Raw genomic sequence first — 6000 nt, 5'->3', positions numbered from 1 at the left:
TGTCTGATTTGAACAATTGTCGTTCCACACACGGAATAGTTTCTTCTCTGGATTACACAGATCCACGTGGTCATTTTAAAATCTCTTGGAAGGATTTAAACAAGGAAGTACCTCGTTCTTTCTTTATTCTGATGCTTCCACATAAATGTTGTAACAGAGAAAGTTAATTAAAGATGAAGGAATAGCAACACGTCTGACATCTTGCTGCAGCCACTAGTTTATGGGACTTGATTTTCAGCTGATTTAAGTTGTTGCAGCTCTCCTGAAAAAGGAGATATGATAATGTGGGTCAGCAAGACTCCAGGGACACAATCTGCCTTTCAACTTGTTACAGAATGTGCAGTAATTAGTGTCCATGAGAGAAGAATAAAATGTGTGTGCAAAGAATGATAACATTTGATATCATCATCGAGGAGTCATAAAAATTCTCCTTCTCCATTCTTTCCTGTTTTCAGAGTAATGTGCTGAGATTTTATTAAAACCTCCCAATTCTTTATAGTAAGGGGGGAAAAGCCACTGTAGAAAATAAAAACTCTTAGAGCTGATTTTTACGGAAGTCACGTTTATTCTGAAGTAAAATCTACTCCATGCTTGGCATATTCCATAATTTAAAGACAGAGACCTGCTCTAAGCTGATCACTAGAAAAATAAATGTGCAATATGTAGAAGACAAGAATAAAGGTATCCAGTCATTTTAGATTATTGAATTTACCCTTAAATATAACCCGTTAAACTTTGTCTTTCCCGTGGAGCTTGTTATTTTCAAAGCTTCCATCAGATGCTAATTAGGGCTTGTCAATCATTCAGACTCCTGGAAAAATCCAAACAAGACAAAAGAAATAGTTGGAGTCTTGACTTGAACTCTTGAAGGGGTGGACTTTGCCCATCAGAATTCCTGCTGAAGGATTTGTCTGCTGACATTTCCACGATAAGGTGACATTTGTCTTTGGGAGGTGGATTTGGTGTCGTGTATTCTTTGCAGTGTCTCTTTTCCGATGGCACATAAAGGTCATTTCTGCAGAGCAGGGAGCATTTGTAAACTTCCTGAGGAAGAGATTCTGGGCATGAAGCATCCACTGAATAGTAAGCATGTTTCTTGTCTAGAAGCTGCAGGGTTTTTTTCTCACACAATCCTTTTTTTTTCTTTTTCTTTTTTTTTTTTCTTTTTTTTCTTTTTTCTTCTTTTTTTTTCTTTTTTCTTTTCTCTTTTTTCTTTTTTCTTTTTAATTTTTTCTTTTCTTTTCTTTTTTCTTTTCTTTTTCCTTTTTCTATTTTTTCTTTTTTTTTTTTTTTTCCTTTTTTTTCTTTTTTTTTTTTTTTTCTTCTGATGTCCTTCTGTGAATCTGGCAGGAGCAAAATGATACCAACAGAAGCGTTTCTGCATTGTGGTGCTGTAGCGTTTCTTAAAAAAAAAAAAAAGCAAATATGTCTTAACTGGGAAATGAGAGTTTAATTTTGGTTGTGAAAAGCCCTTGATTTGGAAGGTTTGCCCAGAGGAGCTGTGGCTGCCCCATCCCTGGAAGTGTCCAAGGCCAGGTTGGACAGGGCTTGGAACAACCTGGAATAGTCAGAGGTGTCCCTGCCCATGGCAGGGGGGTGGAACTGGGTGATCTTTACATTCCCTTCCAACCAAACCATTCCAAGATTCTAGGATTCCATGATTCCTTTCATTACCCATGAAGCCTTTGCCTTATTGCCACGGTGCAAATGCTCAGTGGGGAGTGTTAGCCAAGGTAAAAGTGAATATATCTCTCCTGCACCCCTCAGATATCTTCTCTTAGGATATGAAGGTTGGGTTTGAGCCTTTGGATTCTGACTCAGCAGGTGAACTTTCCAGCCCCTCTTCTGTTCACATCCAGAGGCACTGGGAGCCAGGACCTGGCTCTTACAGCTGGACCCTTGGACCAAAGTCCCCTGTTCCTGGCAGCAAGAATTAGTGCAGCTCTGCCTTGTTACAGGCATGAAAAATGGAGAGGAGGAGGAGAAATAGAGACAGCAAGACTTTGAATCATCTCTGACTTGATTCATTTGGCCTATACAGACATCCAACCCATTATAGACATGCCTGAGCTTCCCAGCTGGATCCAGCTGTCAGTCTGAAAGGCTGCAGGTCCTGTGTTATGACTGGATGCTTCAGAAATCCTATGGCACTACAAATGATCTTATTAAAATTTGTGTTATAGACAACTCAATTTAATTGCTTCATTTATGTTTCTAAATTCTGATTATATTGCTATGAGTTGAGCATGTAAAATCATATAGATACCAGGGGACTATATAATAAAAGGTCAATACAGAAGGTCAGCAGCATCAATAGATCCTGAAAAGTTATTGAGCTCATCTTAAAGTCTTAACTTGTTTGTGAATTGGATCACGCTGTGAACTCCATTAATTCATTTTATTGACTGGGTTTTTAATCACTGTCATGAGGATGTAAACACCTCACTTACAAGTAGATATCTGCATTTATTGCCTAAATGTAGGTACCCGAATCTGGAGATGAGTCTTCACCAAGGAATATTTCTCCTTTCTTCCTCTCTATTCCTAGATAATGGAATAACCCAAGCCTTGAATAAATTCACACTGAAATAAGTCCTTATGTTACTTTTGCCTTTCCAGGTTCATCTTATAAGGATCTGGCACGTTTAAAGCCTGATCTGATAATTCCAAAAATACTCCTAAAGTTCTGACTTAGAACAGAGCTGGAAAAACATAAAAATATTCCTGGTATACAGATAAAATAGACTAAGAGGCCTGAATTATTTATTCACTTGTGCCTTTGATTGTATTTCCAAAGAAATAATAGAGCAAATGCCAGCCAAGGGCAAGCAGCTTTCTTGGTACACTTTGGGTTCCTGCAGATACCTGATGGCCACAGACAGAAAGGAGCATTAATATCTCAGGTTCTGAACCCCTGGAAGAGGTGTTGGAAATATTTTTCCTGATTAGCACAGCCCTGTCCAGGTAGGATCAAGAATACAAAGTGTTTACAACTCCACATCCCCAAAATACGCACAGTTTTTAGTCATTTTTATGAACTTGTCTTTTGGCAGAGTCCAGGAAACCAGATATTGCAGGAAAAAGAACCATTTGGTATCAGCCTAAGTCCAGATAAATCACAGTTGCTGAGACCGTGCTGGGGAGAATTAAATCACAATTCCACGAGTAAAGCTGAAAATAGCTCCTCACTGGCTGGAAAATCATTCTTGCTCAGAGAAGGCACACAAATTATGGACTCCACAAAAATATCATTTGATCCTTAAATAAATATTCTGCACAGCAGCCATTATCTCTCACCTTCTTCACAACAAAACTGAAGGGGATGAAACTTTTCATGCCAATTCTTCCACATCATTCTTGACATATTTGGGATGAGTTGCTGCAGAAGTCTTAAAGATTCCTAAATGTTTGAATAATATTTTTTTTTTAACATGTAAACGAGCTAAGAGTGACCATTCAAATATCTGCTGTGGAAGGAATCAGGTAGGAGTAATTTGGTTATTATTTCCTGTGCTCCAGTTGGCTCACATGTAATCTGTATTCCTTCTAATAATTAATTTTATGTGTTTTTTTTTAACAGTGTCCCAGTGCAATGTGATTAACAGCAGGTATTTATCTGGCATCAGAGCAGCTTCAGTTTTGCCCAAAAGGCATCATTTAAGAGGCATCAGAACTTTTGTAAACTGCATTTGAGTCAAATTATTAAGCACTGAATGAACAGAAAGAAAAAAATGAGTAGAAGAGCCAGGTAATGAATTTATAGCAATAAAGGTTATTCATCTGTGGAATGAAATATAAACAGGCCACATGAATGGGAGGGTTGGTCATTTTAAAAGGCTTAAATGTGAAATCAATCCATTTTTACACTGAACTATTCTCAACCTGGGTTTTTTTAGCATTAGTCAGTTTTGTTAAGTGATTAAAAAAAATAAAAATTGAAACCCTTCCAACAATTTTTTCAAACTATTTCTATTACTGCTGCCTTGGAAACACATTTAGAGACACACTAATCTTGTAGGATTTATATGAAGAAATACTTTTTTTCACTTATTTCCGTTTTGAAACCAGAAAGATGGAACCAGATGAGCAATTCAAGCTGCAGCAAGTAATCAAAGATGCCAGAAAGTGCTGTAATATGTGAGCATATTATACAATAACACAGAATTTCAAAGTTTTATTATACTGAAAAAAAAAATCAATCTTCTAAAATTAAGTCATTATGAAAAATGAGTCGTCTCTGATTCTCTTTTCCCTCCAAGATGCTGAAATGGTACCTGGTGGTAAAAAGAGACCCTCAGGACAACGTGATGCTCCCACACATCAGGATACAAATCATGATAAGTCTCAAACCTAACTCTGCTGGACTTTCCAAACTCCTTTCTGGAGCGAAGGGAATCACTTTTCCTGTGATGTAATGCCCAGATGTGAACTCCCTGAAATCTTAGATGGGAAATCATCATGGAAATACCCTCCCAATCCCTGGGCTCAGCAGATGGAATGGAAGTTTTCCCTGCTCTGCTCCTGTCTCGTTCATCTCCCACAGTCCTGGTCGCTGCTCTGTCTCCATGTCCATTTACAAGGGAGTTACTAAAGCTTGTAAAATACGTGTGGGTGAAGCCAGGTAACCCCTCTGTTGTGGTCACAGGGGAAGGATGTGCCAGCAGCTCAATTCTATCCATCAGCTGAGTGCATTCAATCCAAAATGTTGCCACTTCCAGCTGCTTTCTCCATGCAGTGGGTGAGGAGCAACGGTCCCACGAAGCATCACCGGCCCAGGGTGCCTCATCTGCTCCAGCACAGGGTCTGGGAGGGATTTTTCGTCCATTTGGATCAGTTTACATGTTCCCCAGAGACCTCTGGCAGAAATGGAGCAATCCCTGGAAATATTCCAACCACTGGCTTAAGTCACTCTGGTAACACCTGGGGATCACTCGCAGTGTTAATGCACTTCAGCTGAAGGATGATAAGCTGAGAGAAGGTAGATTTAGATTGGATTTTAGGAAGAAATTCTTCCCTGTGAGGATGGGGAGGCCCTGGCACAGGTTGCCCAGAGAAGCTGTGGCTGCCTCATCCCTGGAAGTGTCCAAGGCCAGGTTGGATGGGGCTTGGAGCAACCTGGGCTAGTGGAAGGTGTCCCTGCCCATGGCAGGGGGTTGAAATTAGGGGATTTTTAAGGTCCCTTCCATCCCAAACTGTTCTATGATTCTCTGGTAACTCATTACACTGCTGACACTCGATTATGGGGTTTGCATTGAAGCAAAACATTGCCGTGACTGGGGCAGATGGATCTTATGCAAATATAAACCATACCCACACCCCACACATGTGGAGATCTGCAGTCTGAAGTAATGAAGCGTGTGAGGGTCTCGTCTGCAGAGATGTTTTCTGAGGTCAGCAGGAAGCGTGAAAACTAAAGCAGAATAAATATTTGCAGAGAATACTGCACGGAAATGCTTTTATACAAGCAAAGCTTGGAAAAACCCCCCTCCTGTCTAAAAGTATTTCGTGTTTCCACTATTTTCACGTTAAAAAAAACAGCCCCCTGAAGCATCACAGGCTGGGGACAGAGTGGCTGAAAAGTGGCCAGGCAGAAAGGGATTTCCTTGGTCTTTTCTTTCCCTTCCCTTCTTTATCACTTCAGAAGGCTGGATTAAGCCCTAATTTTATTTTGCTTTATTTATACACAGTAATTTCCTTATTTTATTGTCTTTGCCACGGGGACTACAAAGGAACATTTGCTATTGTTTAATGTCTGCTAATTTGAAAAAGTCTTTTTACCTTTAGGCACAGGATTTTTTATATTTGCCACAGCTGCAACAATTCAGTCGTGGGAAACATGGGAAGAAAAAAGTAATTAACACAAAAAGAAAAGGGTAATGATATCAGGAAGGAAAGTGAACACAAGGACATGACAAAAACATGTAGAATAAAAAAAAAATATAGACAACATGCATAAAGAAAGGCAGTTAAAATCATTATAATAAAGATTTCCAAGACAAC

This window comes from Pseudopipra pipra, chromosome 1 (genome assembly GCF_036250125.1).
Source record: "Pseudopipra pipra isolate bDixPip1 chromosome 1, bDixPip1.hap1, whole genome shotgun sequence".
Lineage (NCBI taxonomy): Eukaryota > Metazoa > Chordata > Aves > Passeriformes > Pipridae > Pseudopipra > Pseudopipra pipra.
The sequence above is the reverse complement of the archived record's forward strand: the minus strand, read 5'-3'. Positions refer to the sequence as shown.